We start from the raw sequence: 16,731 nt of genomic DNA, 5'->3' as shown, positions 1-16,731 counted from the left end.
GAAAACTGTTGCAGAAAAAGTTTCTTCTTCTTTCCTGTCATAATTCTGATTTATTTCTTTATGTATTTATAACTCCATTTCACTTCAAAATAGACGCTCAATTTTCTTTATTAAGTGAATGGTTTAAATGGGAATAACTATGGAAAAGTTAAAAACTAATAAATGTAAAGTGAATCTGTGTTTGCCGAGGGAAATTTTGGGGGCAGAGAAACTAATCAGTAAATGAGTATTTATCATTGTAGTCTATACTGATTTATTTCTTGATTTAAAGACATTTTTAAAATATATCAATAAGAGAGGATTTTCATTTGAGGAAAGGGTGATTAGATGTTTGCTACATTATCAGTAAAATTGAACTGAACTGACTTATTTCAACTTATCAGTGTAATACATGTCTAGGGTTTTGACCTATAAGGCAGATAAGGAAAACTGTTAGAAACCTGATCAAATCCATAGGATAACTGTCACTCTTTGCCCTTTTTGTTCTTTTTTAAACTGAAGACATCTCTCTCGGAGTTCTCTGCCCCCTTGCTCCAATCTTGTTTTACTGGTTTTTAGGCCCTCTGCCCAGCTGTCTTCCAGGAACACCCATTTACTGATCCTGGGAATTCCTTTCACCTCTCACTACTGTGTTAATCCATCTTCTTTTTTTCTGAGTCTGATACCTTTTCTTTTTTGGTTTGCTCTCTTGATCAGGTGATTCACGTACCCAGTAGTTTCCTAAGATAGTGCTCTGATGTTAAATGTTAAGTTTACCCTACTACATGATTGCTACTTTGGCTGGGGATAGAATTCTGGTTTAAAAATCATTTTCATGTAATTTAAATGGCATGCTACACTGATTTCTAACCTCTAGAGCTGCAGTTGAAAGACTGATAGTGGGGTATTTTTGGTGGTGTTTTTCTTTATGAATTTTAGAATTTTTTTTTTGTACAGCATGTTCTTATTAGTTACACATTTTATAAATATTAGTGTATATATGTCAATCCCAATCTCCCAATTCATCACACTACCACCACCACACCCCTGCCACTTCCTCCGCTTGGTGTCCATAAGTTTGTTCTCTACGTCTGTGTCTCAATTTCTGCCCTGCAAACCGGTTCATCTGTACCATTTTTCTAGGTTTGTTTTTCTGTTTCTGACTTACTTCACTATGTATGACAGTCTCTAGATCCATCCACATCTCTAGAAATGACCCAATTTCATTCTTTTTTATGGCTGTGTGATATTCCAATGTATATATGTACGACATGTTCTTAATCCATTCATCTGTCGATGGGCATTTAGGTTGTTTCCATGACCTGGCTATTGTAAATAGTGCTGCAATGAACATTGGGGTGCATGTGTCTTTTTGAATTATGGTTTTCTCTGGGTATATGCCCAGTAGTGGGATTGCTGGGTCATATGGTAATTCTATTTTTAGCTTTTTAAGGAACCTCCATACCGTTTTCCATAGTGGCTGTATCAATTTACATTCCCACCAACAGTGCAAGGGGGTTCCCTTTTCTCCACACCCTCTCCAGCATTTGTTGTTTGTAGATTTTCTGATGATGCCCATTCTAACTGGTATGAGGTGATACCTCATTGTAGTTTTGATTTGCATTTCTCGAATAATTAGTGATGTTGAGCAGCTTTTCATGTGCTGCTTGGCCATCTGTATGTCTTCTTTGGAGAAATGTCTATTTAGGTCTTCTGCCCATTTTTAGATTGGGTTGTTTGTTTTTTTAATATTGAGCTCCATGAACTGTTTCCATATTTTGGAGACTAAACCTTTTTCTGTTGATTCATTTGCAAATATTTTCTACCATTCTTAGGGTTGTCTTTTCGTCTTGTTTGTAGTTTCCTTTGCTTTGCAAAAGCTTTTAAGTTTCATTAGGTCCCATTTGTTTATTTTTGTTTTTATTTCCATTACTCTAGGAGGTGAATCAAAAAAGATCTTGCTGTGATTTATGTCAAAGAGTGTTCTTCCTCTGTTTTCCTCTAAGAGTTTTATAGTGTCAGGCCTTACATTTAGGTCTCTAACCCATTTTGAGTTTATTTTTGTGTATGGTGTTAGGGAGTGTTCTAATTTCATTCTTTTACATGTAGCTGTCCAGTTTCCCCAGCACCACTTATTGAAGAGACTGTCTTTTCTCCATTGTATATCCTTGCCTCCTTTGTCATAAATTAATTGACCATTGGTGTGTGGTTTTATCTCTGAGGTTTGTATCCTGTTCCATTGATCTATATTTCTGTTTTTGTGCCAGTACCATATTGTCTTGATTACTGTAGCTTTGTAGTATAGTCTGAAGTCAGGGAGTCTGCTTCCTCCAGCTCCATTTTTTTCCCTCAAGACTGCTTTGGCTATTCGGGGTCTTTTGTGTCTCCATACAAATTTTAAGATTTTTTTGTTCTAGTTCTGTAAAAAATGCCATTGGTAATTTGATAGGGATTGCAATGAATCTGTAGATTGCTTTCTTCCAATCCAAGAACATGGTATATCTCTCCATCTATTTGTGGCATCTTTAATTTCTTTCATCAGTGTCTTATAGTTCTCTGCATACAGATCTTTTGTCTCCCTAGGTAGGTTTATTCCTAGGTATTTTATTCTTTTTGTTGCAATGGTAAATGGGAGTGTTTCTTTAATTTCTCTTTCAGATTTTTCATCATTAGTGTATAGGAATGCAAGAGATTTCTGTGCATTAATTTTGTATCTTGCAACTTTACCTAATTCATTGATTAGCTCTAGTAGTTTTCTGGTGGCATTTTTAGGATTCTCTATGTAGAGTATCATGTCATCTGCAAACAGTGACAGTTTTACTTCTTTCCCAATTTGGATTCCTTTTATTTCTTTGTCTTCTCTGATTGCTGTGGCTAGGACTTCCAAAACTATGTTGAATGATAGTGGCGAGAGTGGACATACTTGTTTTGTTCCTGATGTTAGAGGAAATGCTTTCAGTTTTTCACAATTGAGAATGATGTTTGCTGTGGCTTTTTCGTATATGGCCTTTATTATGTTGAAGTAGGTTCCCTCTATGCCCACTTTCTGGAGAGTTTTTATCATAAATTGGTGTTGAATTTTGTCAAAAGCTTTCTCTGCATCTGTTGAGATGACGATATGGTTTTTCTCCTTCAGTTTGTTAATATGGTGTATCACATTGATTGATTTGCGTATATTGAAGAATCCTTGCATCCCTGGGATAAATATTGATCATGGTGTATGATCCTTTTAATGTGTTGTTGGATTCTGATTGCTAGTATTTTGTTGAGGATTTTTGCATCTATATTCAACAGTTATATTGGTCTGTAATTTTCTTTTTTTTGTAGTATCTTTGTCTGGTTTTGGTATCAGGCTGATGGTGGCCTCATAGAATGAGTTTGGGAGTGTTCCTTCCTCTGCAATTTTTTGGAAGAGTTTGAGAAGGATAGATGTTAGCTCTTCTCTAAATGTTTGATAGAATTCATCTGTGAAGCCATGTGGACCTGGACTTTTGTTTGTTGGAAGATTTTTAATCACAGTTTCAGTTTCATTACTTGTGATTGGTCTGTTCATATTTTCTGTTTCTTCCTGGTTCAGTCTTGGAAGGTTATACCTTTCTAAGAATTTGTCCATTTCTTCCAGGTTGTCCATTTTATTGGCTACAGTTGTTTATAGTAGTCTCTTAGGATGCTTTGTATTTCCGTGGCATCTGTTGTAACTTCTCCTTTTTCATTTCTAATTTTATTGATTTGATTCCTCTCCCTCTTGGTGAGTCTGGCTAATGGTTTATCAATTTTATCTTCTCAAAGAACCAGCTGTTACTTTTATTGATCTTTGATATTGTTTTGTTTCTATTTAATTTATTTCTGCTCTGATCTTTATGATTTCTTTCCTTCTGCTAACTTTGGGTTTTGTTTGTTCTTCTTCCTCTGATTCCTTTAGGTGTAAGGTTAGATTGTTTACTTGAGATTTTTCTTGTTTCTTGAGGTAAGCTTTTATAGCTATAAACTTCCCTCTTAGAACTTCTTTTGCTGCATCCCATAGGTTTTGGATCATGGTGTCCTTATTGTCATTTGTCTCTGGTATTTTTTGATTTCCTCTTTGAGTTCTTCAGTGATCTCTTGGTTATTTATTAACGTATTGTTTAGCCTCCATGTGTTCATGTTTTTTACGTTTTTTTCCCTGTAACTCACTTCTAATCTTATAGCGTTGTGTTCAGAAAATATGCTTGATATGATTTCAATTTTCTTAAACTTACTGAGGCTTGATTTGTGACCCAAGATGTGATCTATCCTGGAGAATGTTCCGTGCTCACTTGAGAAGACGTGTAATCTGCTGTTTCTGGATGGAATGTCCTATAAATATCAGTTGAATCTGTCTGCTCTATTGTGTCATTTAAAGCTTCTCTTTCCTTATTTAGTTTCATTTTGTATGATCTGTCCATTGGTGTAAGTAACATGTTAAAATCCCCCACTGTTACTGAGTTACTGTTGATTTCCTCTTTTATAGCTGTTAGCAGTTGCCTTATGTATTGAGGTCCTCCTATGTTGGGTGCATATATATTTATAATTGTTATATCTTCTTCTTCGATTGATCCCTTGATCATTATGTAGTGTCCTTCCTTGTCTCTTGTAACATTCTTTATTTTAAAGTCTATTTTTTCTGATATGAGTATAGCTACTGAAGCTTTCTTTTGCTTTCCATTTGCATGGAATATCTTTTTCCATCCCCTCACTTTCAGTCTGTATGTGTCCCTAGGTCTGAAGTGGGTCTCTTGTAGACAGCATATAGATGGGTCTTCTTTTTGTATCCATTCAGCAAGCCTGTGTCTTTTGGTTGGAGCATTTAATCCATTCACGTTTAAGGTAATTATCGATATGTATGTTCCTATGACTATTTTCTTAATTGTTTTGGGTTTGTTTTTGTAGATCCTTTTCTTCTCTTGTGTTTCCTACTTAGAGAAGTTCCTTTAGTTTGTTGTAGAGCTGGTTTGGTGGTGCTGAATTCTCTTAGCTTTTGCTTGTCTGTAAAGGTTTTGATTTCTCCATCGAATCTGAATGAAATCCCTGCCGGGTAGAGTAATCTTGGTTGTAGGTTCTTCCCTTTCATCATTTAAGTATATTATGCCACTCCCTTCTGGCTTGTAGAGTTTCTGCTGAGAAATCAGCTGTTAACCTTATGGGAGTTCACTTGTATGTTGTTTTTCATTTTTCTCTTGCTGCTTTCAATAATTTTTCTTTGTCTTTAATTTTTGCCAATTTGATTACTATGTTTCTTGGCATGTTTCTCCTTGGGTTTATCCTGTATGTGACTCGCTGCTCTTCCTGGACTTGGGTGGCTATTTCCTTTCCCATGTTAGGGAAGTTTTCGACAATAATCTCTTCAAATATTTTCTCAGGTCCTTTCTTTCTCTCTTCTCCTTCTGGGACCCCTATAATGTGAATGTTGTTGCTTTAATGTTCTACCAGAGGTGTCTTAGGCTGTCTTCATTTCTTGTCATTCTTTTTTCTTTATTCTGTTCCACAGCAGTGAATTCCACCATTCTCTCTTCCAGGTCACTTATCCATTCTTCTGCCTCAGTTATTCTGCTGTCGATTCCTTCTAGTGTAGTTTTCATTTCAGTTATTGTATTGTTCATCTCTGTTTGTTTGTTCTTTAATTTTTCTAGGTATTTGTCAAACATTTCTTGCATCTTCTCGATCTTTGCCTCCATTGTTTTTCTGGGGTCCTGGATTGTCTTCACTCTCATTATTCTGAATTCTTTTTCTGGAAGGTTGCCTATCTCCACTTCATTTAGTTGTTTTTCTGGGGTTTTATTTTGTTCCTTCTTCTGATACATAGCCCTCTGCTTTTTCATCTTGTCTGTCTTTCTTTGAATGTGGTTTTTGTTCCACAGCCTGCAGAATTGTAGTCCTTTTTGCTTCTGCTGTCTGCCCTCTGGTGGATGAGGCTATCTAAGAGACTTGATGGGAGGGACTGGTGCTGGGTAGAGCTGACTGTTGCTGTGGTGGGCAGAGCTCAGTAAAACTTTAATCCACTTGACTGTTGATGGGTGGGGCTGGGTTCTCTCCCTGTTGATTGTTTGGCCTGAGGCGACCCAACACTGGAACCTACCTGGGCTCTTTGGTGCAGCTAATGACAGACTCTGGGAGGGCTCACACCAAGGAGTACTTCTCAGAACTTCTGCTGTCAGTGTCCTTGTCCCCAGGGTGAGCCACAGGCCCCGCCCACACCTGTGCAGGAGACCCTCTAACACTAGCAGGTAGGTCTGTTTCAGTCTCCCCTGGGGTCACTGCTCATTCCCCTGGGTACTGATGCGCACGCTACTTTGTGTGTGCCCTCCAAGAGTGGAGTCTCTGTTTCCCCCGGTCCTGTCGAAGTCAGGCAATCAGTTCCCACTCAGCTTCAAAGTCTGATTCTCTAGGAATTCCTCCTCCCGTTGCCAGACCCCCAGGTTGGGAAGCCTGACATGGGGCTCAGAACCTTCACTCCAGTGGGCGGACTTCTGTGGTGTAAGTGTTCTCCAATCTGTGAGTCAGCCAACCAGCAGTTATGGGATTTGATTTTACTGTGATTGCACCCCTCCTACCGTCTCATTGTGGCTTCTCCTTTGTCTTTGGGTGTGGGGTATCTTTTTTGGTGAGTTCCAGTGTCTTCCTGTCGATGATTGTCCAGCAGCTAGTTGTGATTCTGGTGTTCTCGCAAGAGGAAGTGAGAGCACGTCCGTCTACTCTGCCGTCTTGGTTCCTCTCGTCTAACTTTGCTTTTTTAACTTTTAGTTATCTTGGTGTTGTTTATGCATTTGTAGGATTGAGGTTCCCATTCCACTGCTGTTTGTCAACTTAGGGCCATCTTGGCTTCTAAAGGCCACTCTCTTGTGTGTGACTGTGGTCCCTATATCTCAGAACCCACAATGTACACTGAACTGTCCTCACACTCGGAATCTCTCTGATTGACCTTTCTGCTACTGCTCTCCTGTTTTCCTCTTCTCCCTCCTCTCTGATTGATTCTTATGCTTTTAAAGGCCCAGTTACACTGGGTTTACGTAAGTAATCCAGGATAATTTCCTTGTTTTTAGGTCAGCAGATTAGTAATCTTAATTCTATCTTCATAATAGTACCCTTTATAATAGTACCCAGATATGTATTTTATTGAATGACCAGACAATGAGAATTTTGGAGAGGGATGTGTATCTTTGGAATTTTCCTCCCCACAGGGCCTATAGACACATCTCATCTATATTCATTATCTGGAAAATGGAAACTTCCAGACCTCCTAAAGTAGGATTTCTCTAGACCAGCTTCTCTCAAGTTTTAGTGTGTTTATCAGAAACAGCCACAGAACTAACTGTGGAGTTCAGAAGCCCTGCATCTTAAAGTAGCATAGGCCCTTGGCCTTCATATTTTTACCAAGTTCCTTGGTGATTCCAGTACCCACCAAAGTTGACTTAATTTTGCTTACATAATAAAATCACCTTGGGAGCTTTTTAAAATCAAAAGCACAGGCTGCACCCCAGACCAGTTAAGACAGAATCTCTGAGGGTGGTGATCCATGTATCAGTATCTTTTTTCTTCTCATTTTTATAAATTTAAGTATAATTGACATGCAGTGTTATTAGTTTCAGGTGTGCAAATACTGTTTCAGTATTGTGACATTATCATCACAATAAGTCTAGTTAACATTCATCACCATACATAGGAACAGAATTTTTTCTTGTGGTAAGAACATTTAAGATCCACTCTTTTAGTAACTTTCAAATATGCAATAAAGTATTTTTAACTATAGTCACCATGCTGTACATTACATCTTCATGACTTATTTTAAAACTGGAAATGTGTACCTTTTCACTCCCTTCATCCATTTTGCCCACCTCCACTCTGCCACCTCTGTCAACCACCATCTGTTCTTTGTATCGATGAGCTTTAGTTTTGTGTTCTGTTTTTTGTTTTTTTACAATTCCACATATGAGTGAGTTCATATAGTATCTGTTTTACTCTGTCTGACTTATTTCACTTAGCATAATGCCCTAAAAGTCCATCCATGTTGTTGCACATGGCAAGATTTCACTCTTTTTAAGGCTAAATAATCCATTGCATATATATAAACCATATCTTCTTTATCATTTCATCTATCAGTGGACATTTAGGTTGTTTCCCTATCTTGGCTACTGTAAATAATGCTGCAGTGAGCAAGGGGATGCATGTACCTTTTTGAGCTAGTTCTTTGAATAAAAACCCAGAATTGGAATTGCTAGATCATATGGTAATTCTATTTAAAAATTTTTAAGGAACCCCATACTTTTTCATAGTGACTATACCAATTCACATTGCCACTAACAGTGCACAAGGGTCCCCTCTTCTCCACATCCTTGCCGACACTTGTTATTTGTTCTCTTTTTGATAATAACCATACCAGCAGATGTAAGGCGATATCTCATTGTGGTTTTGATTTGCATTTCCCAAATGATTAGTGATGTTCAGTATCTTTCATGTATCTGTTGCCCATCTGTATGTCTTCTTTGGGAAAATATCTGTTCAGGTTCTCTGCCCATTTTTAATTAGATTGTTTATTTATTTATTTTCTCTAAGGTTTTCTAGAGCAGTGCTTCTCAAATGTTAATCCATATATGAATGACATGGGGATCTTGTTAAAGTACAGATTCTGATTCGGTAGGACTGTGGTGGGGACTGAGATACTACATTTCTAACAAGTTCATTGGCTGTGGCATGCTGCTGGCCCATGAACCACACATTGATTAGCAAGACTCTAGAACATTTTCAGTCATCTCATCCAGGAAGTATATCAGAAACAGTGCCAAGGTTTCCACATATACTTCCCTTTTAGCTAGATTGGAATTTTCATGTGCCAAATTATAGCCCAAGCATTAAGATAGCTAAGAAGAATTGGTTTAAAATTCAGGTAAGACTTAGTGGTGGCAGTAAATTTAAGAGTGTGTGAGTGTGTGTGTGTGCATGCATGCGTGTGTGTGCATGCATGCGTGTGTGTGCATGTGCACATTTTTTATTTGTTTTGCTTTTGTTTTTTTCCGTTCAAATGCTTTCTAACATCTGGACAGCACAGTATGGTATTTGGCGTCAAAACAACCATATACTCTAACACCTACTCTAAGTAAAAACACAGAGATTGATCTATTGCTCTGTACTCCTTTGACCATAGCATTACTCAGTGTAATACCTCAAGCTTAACTGTTTCAGCTGTTACAAAATATGCCATTTATACAAAGGCAGAAAGGACAATATAAAGAAATTGTGCTATGCTGCTAAAGTTATAAATACATGTGGATTAAAATGATTTTATAAATTCTTCATTAGAATCCATTATTAAACAAAGACTTACTGAATCCCTACTACGTTGCGGGACCCTAAGTTTGAGGGGATATGAAGATGAGAAAGACATGTTCCACAGAGTGCTGAATAATCGTTGCAGAATGAATTGTGTGTGGGGAAAGAATTTTTAAAAGGCCACGGGAAGGCTGAAGAGAGACTTGTCAGTAGTGCCTGAAAATACCAGGAAAGGCAAATAGAGGAAATAGCATTTGAGCTAGACTTTGATACAGGTGTATGATGTAGACCAATGACTATGTATGAACAAAGGAAATGCAACAATGTATAAGAAAGAGTAGTGCAATTAAACATAAGAGGGTGGAGTGGAATAGAAGCAGGAAGGAATGTTTGGAGCCAGATCATTGGGAAGCTTCCAATGGCAACATTCAAAGAGCTTAGACTTTATTTGCCAGGCAGTTGAGAACAGAAACGTTAGAGCAGAGAGGTGATATGATCTGAGTTGTACTTTAAAAAAAAATCACTCTCACATTGCACCTTGATTTAAAAAAAAAATCACTGTGACAGTGGTGGAGAAGATAGATCAGAGCAGTGCCATAGGGCCGACTTCATGAATTTGACATAGAACCCCTTCCTACTGGGCCCAGATGTGTTCTTTGAATCTTTCTCAAGGTGGCACTCTGGGCTTCCATTGCCAACTGACTGAAATTGGCACAGGGGACAAAAACAATTTGCCATTCTGGGGTAGGAGACAGGCAAGACACATTGGGAGATTATGATGAGAGGAAGGATGTGAGTAGGGCACGAAATAGCTATTAATAGTGAGAGGATATTATATAAGAGAAACGGATTCTAGGGGCCTTTATGTAATAGGTTTGGCAGGACTTGGTGACTACTTTTAAGTGGTGCTGTGGGAGAAGAAGTCTGGACTGTTTCTTTCAGGGGAGAGTAAAACTACAGTTACATTATCGGTTGCCAGTAAATAGAGATGATATTTGAAGAAACTAGATAAGCTTACAATGTTAGGTACAGAGAGAAAAGAGAACAGTAGAGACAGAATCCCTGGAGAAATCTAGACTACGGAGGTAGAAGCAGATATAGAAGTTAAAGTAACAGCGATACAGAGAATTAGTAAGTGAACTAGTATGTGATAGATACGCACTGAGAAGACAGTTTGAGAATGAATAAATGATCACACACTATCAAATGGCCAGATGGCTGAGGAGGATGCTGGCTGAATAAATACCATCGATAAAAGTAAAAGACAATTATAGTACCAAAATCAAAAACAAGAGTGGTTTTATAAGAATGTTCTTAGACATTAAGACCTATAATTTGAACAATACTGCCTTGATGAAAGATTTTTTAATCAGGATTCTGTTGTGTTTGCTATTTGAACTAAACTAAAAACAATGATCAAAGAAATGGTCTGACCAATCACAAGTACTGAAATTGAAAAAGTGATTTAAAAACTTCGAACAAACAAAAGTCCAGGACCAGATGGCTTCACAGGCGAATTCTATCAAACATTTAGAGAAGAGCCAACAGCTGTCCTTCTCAAACTCTTCCAAAAAATTGCAGAGGGGGGAACACTCCCAAGCTCATTCTATGAAGCCACTGTCACCTTGATACCAAAACCAGACAAGGATACCACAAAAAAAGAAATGTACAGGCCAATATCACTGATGAATGTAGGCAAAAAGTCCTCAACAAAAATTTGCAAACCAAATCCAACCTCACATTAAAAGGATCACACACCATGATTAAGTGGGATTTATCCCAGAGATGCAAGGATTCTTCAATATATGCAAATCAATCAGTGTGATATACCACATTGACAAACTGAAGAATAAAAGACATATAATCATCCCAATAGATGCAGAGAAAGCTTTTGTCAAAATTCAACACCCATTTATGATTAAGAACTCTCCAGAAAGTGGGCATAGAGGGAACCTACCTCAACATAATAAAGGCCATATATGACAAACCTACGGCTAACATCATTCTCAATGGTGAAAAACTGAAAGCGTTTTCTCTTATATCAGGAAAAAGACAAGGATGTCCACTCTCGCCAATTTTATTCAACATAGTTTTGGAAGTTCTAGCCATGATAATCAGAGAAGAAAAAGAAATAAAAGGAATCCAGATTGGAAAAGAAGAAGTAAAACTGTCACTGCAGATGACATACTATACATAGAAAATCCTAAAGACATTATCAGAAAACTACTAGAGCTCACCAATGAATTTGGTAAACTTGCAGGATACAAAATTAATACACAGAAATCTCTTGCATTCCTATACACTAACAATGAAAGATCAGAAAGAGAAATTAAGGAAACAATCCCATTTACCACTGCATCAAAAAGAATAAAATACCTGGGAATAAACCTCCCTAAAGAGACAGAAGACCTGTCCTGAGAAAACTATAAGGTGCTGATGATAGAAATCAAAGGTGACACAAACGGATGGAGAGATATACCATGTTCTTGGATTGGAAAAATCAATATTGTGAAAATGACTCTACTACCCAAAGCAATCTACAGATTCAGTGCAATCCCTATTAAATTACTAATGGCATTCTGCACAGAATTAGAAGAAAAAAGTTTACAATCTGTATGGAAACACAAAAGACCCCAAATAGCCAAAGAAATCTTGAGAAAAAAATAGAGCTGGAAGAATCAGACTCCCTGAATTCAAACTATATTACAAAGCTACAGTCATCAAGACAGTATGGTACTGGAACAAAAACAGAAATATAGATCAATGGAACAGGATAGAAAGTCCAGAGATAAACCTACATACCTATGGTCACCTAATCTATGATAAAGGAGGCAAGAATATACAATGGAGAAAAGACAGTCTCTTCAATAAGGGGTGCTGGGAAAACTGGACAGCTACATGTAAAAGAATGAAATTAGAACACTCTCTAACAACATACACACAAAAAAACTCAAAATGGATTAAAAACCTAAATGTAAGACCAGATACTATAAAACTCTTAGAGGAAAACACAGACAGAACACTCTCTGACATATATTGCAGCAAGACTTTTTTTTTTTTTTTTTTTTTGTGGTACGTGGGCCTCTCAGTGTTGTGGCCTCTCCCGTTGCGGAGCACAGGCTCTGGACATGCAGGCTTAGCGGCCGTGGCTCATGGGCCCAGCCGCTCTGCGGCATGTGGGATCCTCCCGGACCGGGGCACGAACCTGCATCCCCTGCATCGGCAGGCGGACTCTCAACCACTGCGCCACCAGGGAAGCCCGCAGCAAGACTTTTTGATCCATCTCCTAGAGTAATGAAAACAAAAACAAAAATAAACAGGTGGGACCTAACTTAAAAGCTTTAGCACAGCAAAGGAAACCATAAACAAAACAAAAAGACAACCCACACAATGGGAGAATATATTTGCAAATGAAGTGACTAACAAGGGATTAATCTCCAAAATATACAAACAGCTCATGCAGCTCAGTATCAAAAGAACAACCAAATCAAAAATGGGTAGAAGATCTAAATAGACATTTTTCCAAAGAAGACATACTGATGGACAAAAAGCACATGAAAGGATGCTCAACATCACTAATTATTAGAAAAATGCAGGTGAAAACTACAGTGAGGTATCTTCTCACACCAGTCAGAATGGCCATCATCAAAACATCTACAAACAATAAATGCTGGATAGGGTGTGGAGAAAATGGAACCCTCTTGCACTGTTGGTGGGAATGTAAATTGATAAAGCCACTGTGGAGAACAGTATGGAGGTTCCTGAAAAAGCTAAACATAGAACTACCACATGAACCAGCAATCCCACTACTGGGCATATACCCTGAGAAACCCATAATTCTAAAAGATACATGTACCCCAATGTTCATTGCATCACTGTTTACAATAGCCAGGACTTGGAAGCAACCTAAATGTCCATCGACAGATGAATGGATAAAGAAGATGTGGTACATATATACAATGGAATATTACTCAGCCATAGAAAGGAACAAAATTGGGTCATATTTAGTGATGTGGATGAACCTAGAGCCTTTCATACAAAGTGAAGTTAAGTCAGAAAGAGAAAAACAAATATCATGATACCGCTTGCCTGTGGAATCTAAAAAAAAATGGTACAGATGAATTTACTTACAAAACAGAAGTAGAGTCACAGATGTAGAAAACAAACTTATGGTTACTGGGGGGAACGGCAGAAGTAGGGATAAATTGGGAGACTGGGATTGACATATACACGCTACCTTGTATCACATAGGTAATTAATAAGGACCTACTGTATAGCACAGGGAGCTCTACTCAACACTGTTATAACCTATATGGGAAAAAAATCTAAAAAAGAGTGAATATATGTATATGTATAACTGATTTGCTTTGCTATACACCTGAAACTAAGACAACATTGTAAATCAACTATATGCCAATAAAAATTAAATAAAAAAGAATGAACACTGAGAAAGAGCAACTCTCCTTAAATTTTCTTGGCAAAATTAGGTCAGTAATAAAGGAAATATTCCTAGATAGACAGGAATCTTTAAGTGAAATCATAGAAGCTTCTTCTTGAGGAGGCCTTTAATTTTAATCTGTTTGAGATTATTTGAATAAAGTCTGTCCAAGTGTGGGGAAGAAAAAGAAGAAAAAAGGTCTGAAAGTGTATTAAGAAATGTAAAGAACTAAGGGAACTGTATGAGGTTTTCATATTCATTTCTATGTTGTTTGAGTTTTTGCAGGAGTATGTAGTTCTCTAGTTAATAAAACCATATGAGAACTGTAGTTGAGGAGTAAGAAAAAGGTATTAATAATATTTGACAAACTCTGGAAAAGATTATGGTGCAGATTTTATGTTCCAGGGGATAGTAAAGAATAGACTGAAGAGCCATCTTTTATGTGGTATAGCTTATATATTGGCCAAAAGCCATAGGGTACTTACAGCTCCATAACTCTTGTTTTATGCAGTACATAGCAAATGCTTGATTCGTAAATGAGGCATTTTTAGGAACCAGGTCTTCTCTGAACTGTACCCCTGACTGGTAAAACATCTTAGGTCAATTCAGTTGTACTTGTTTGAATTGAATATAATTTAGACTTCAAAATTTAAATTTATCAACAGAGCTATAATTGAAAGTCTTTAGAGACTATAGGAGGGAGTTGACTATTGTTAAGACTCATGGGATTTTATAGCTTCATATAAATTATTAACAGAGATCAAGCAAATTGAGGTAAAGATATTGAAATAACTATAATTTAGGTTTTGCTATAATATTTATCCCAAAATGGTTTTTGTTGTTAAATATGATAATGATATCAAAAACTTGAGTTGAATATATTAACCATATCTAAAATACATGTGTGAAATGGCTAACCACTCTTAGATTTTCCTTCCAGACTCTATACCATTTTATCCTATTATTGATTAAAGATTAAGCTAATGATTTTTACTGAAAACTCATCTTTGAAAGTGACTCAATAAAATATTTCAGTGTAGTCAATACTTCTGATAAATTTTGACTTGAGTATGATGCTGCTCTTTGCACTTTCCCAATTTTTATCAAATTTTTAAATATCTGTGGACAGCTTTACCAAGCATATATAACTTACTAAATGAGGCTTCTCTAAAAAAATAGTGTTTACCCCAGAAATAATTCTGTCCGCTTTCAGGAAGCACTCAGGAGAGATTACTTGCTGTGTGTTGGTACTGTATAAATTCAACTCAGACATATAATTGAAACAAAAGATGTTACCACTTTTAGGTTTTAAATGACAGACAGAAAGAGATTCTGCTGTTTCATAACATAATTTAAATTGATCTTTTAATATCATGGTGAGTTTGATTCCTCTAGTCTGATGTGGCACTGCCCTAGATGAAATATCTTTTACTCACTATTGGAAACAAACTATTTTGCTCTGTGAGTTTAGTTGAATTTTTTTTAAACTAAAGTTTAGTTTTCTCAGGCACACTCAGCTCAACTAGGAACTCCTGTAACACAGAGGGAAGTGATAATATCATCTTTTCTACTGAACTGAAGCCACTGTAGAAAAATGAAAACATTCAGTGGAATATGCTTTGAAAACTCATATTTTACCTTAAAACTTTTCTTTCAACCACAAAAAAGTAAAAAAATATGCACTAAAAATAATAATGACCTAGGCTTGACCTAAGCTTTCATTTAGATATTTGCTAATTATGAATGAAGAAAACAGAAATTTATTGAAATTAAGGTGCAGGACTTCCCTGGTGGCGCAGTGGTTAAGAATCTGCCTGCCAACGCAGGGGGCACGGGTTTGAGCCCTGGTCTGGGAAGATCCCATAGGCTGCGGAGCAACTAAGTCTGTGTGCCACAACTACTGAGCCTACGCTCTAGAGCCCGCAAGCCACAACTACTGAGCCCGTATGCCACAACTACTGAAGCCCGTGCGCCTAGAGCCTGTGCTCTGCAACAAGAGAAGCCACTGCAGTGAGAAGCCTGCACACTGCAAGGAAGAGTAGCCCCTGCTTGCCGCTACTAGAGAAAGCCCACGCACAGCAATGAAGACCCAACACAGCCAAAAATAAATTTAAAAAATTAAAAAGCTTATTAAAAAAAATAAATTAAGGTGCAGCTGTTAGAAGTCTACTCAAAGTGCTGCTCTTGATATGGAAATAATTAATGTCCATAGCAAAACACTTGTCGTTTTTTTTTTTTTGTGGTAGGCGGGCCTCTCACCGCTGTGGCCTCTCCCGTTGCAGAGCACAGGCTGCGGACGCGCAGGCTCAGCAGCCATGGCTCATGGGCCCAGCCACTCCACGGCATGTGGGATCTTCCCGGACCGGGGCATGAACCCGCGTCCCCTGCATCGGCAGGCGGACTCTCAACCACTGCGCCACCAGGGAAGCCCCAACACTTGTAGTTTTAATATCTAAACTTCAAATAATAAGAATAAAGATAATAATTACTACTACTAAACCAACTACAATAATAGCATACTTATTTAAGCCAGAGTCCCAGTATGTAATCTCAAAAATAACTCAAAAATGAAGAAACATTTGCTAATCAAAAATTTAACTTAATGTAGTTAGTAAGATTCACGTTGTTCACTGCACCACTGATACAGAAATTATTCATGGTTTAGAATTACTAAGACCAGCATATCTTTAAGCATCATAACCCTTATTCTTCACTTCCCGTTCCATATGAATGTTTGACACTGCCCATGATAACTGCATGGGGCAAAAGGCATTGCACAAACAAATGTGAAAAGGATATATTTCTGTTTTTAATTTATTATTACAGTCTGAATGGATACATGGACATTTTCTATTCTCTGTATACATATTGGTAATAGCCAATTATATTACCATAACACTTTGAAGAGATAAAGGATTCCCTAGTCAAAGGAATCAAATATACTTGTAAGAAAATGATATTTATATATTTGGGGCACAAACTCTTCTAGATATAAAAACTGAATATGTAACATTATATATCAATATAAATTA

Source organism: Pseudorca crassidens, chromosome 7, assembly GCF_039906515.1.
Source record: "Pseudorca crassidens isolate mPseCra1 chromosome 7, mPseCra1.hap1, whole genome shotgun sequence".
Classification (NCBI taxonomy): domain Eukaryota; kingdom Metazoa; phylum Chordata; class Mammalia; order Artiodactyla; family Delphinidae; genus Pseudorca; species Pseudorca crassidens.
Note: the sequence above shows the minus strand (reverse complement) of the source record.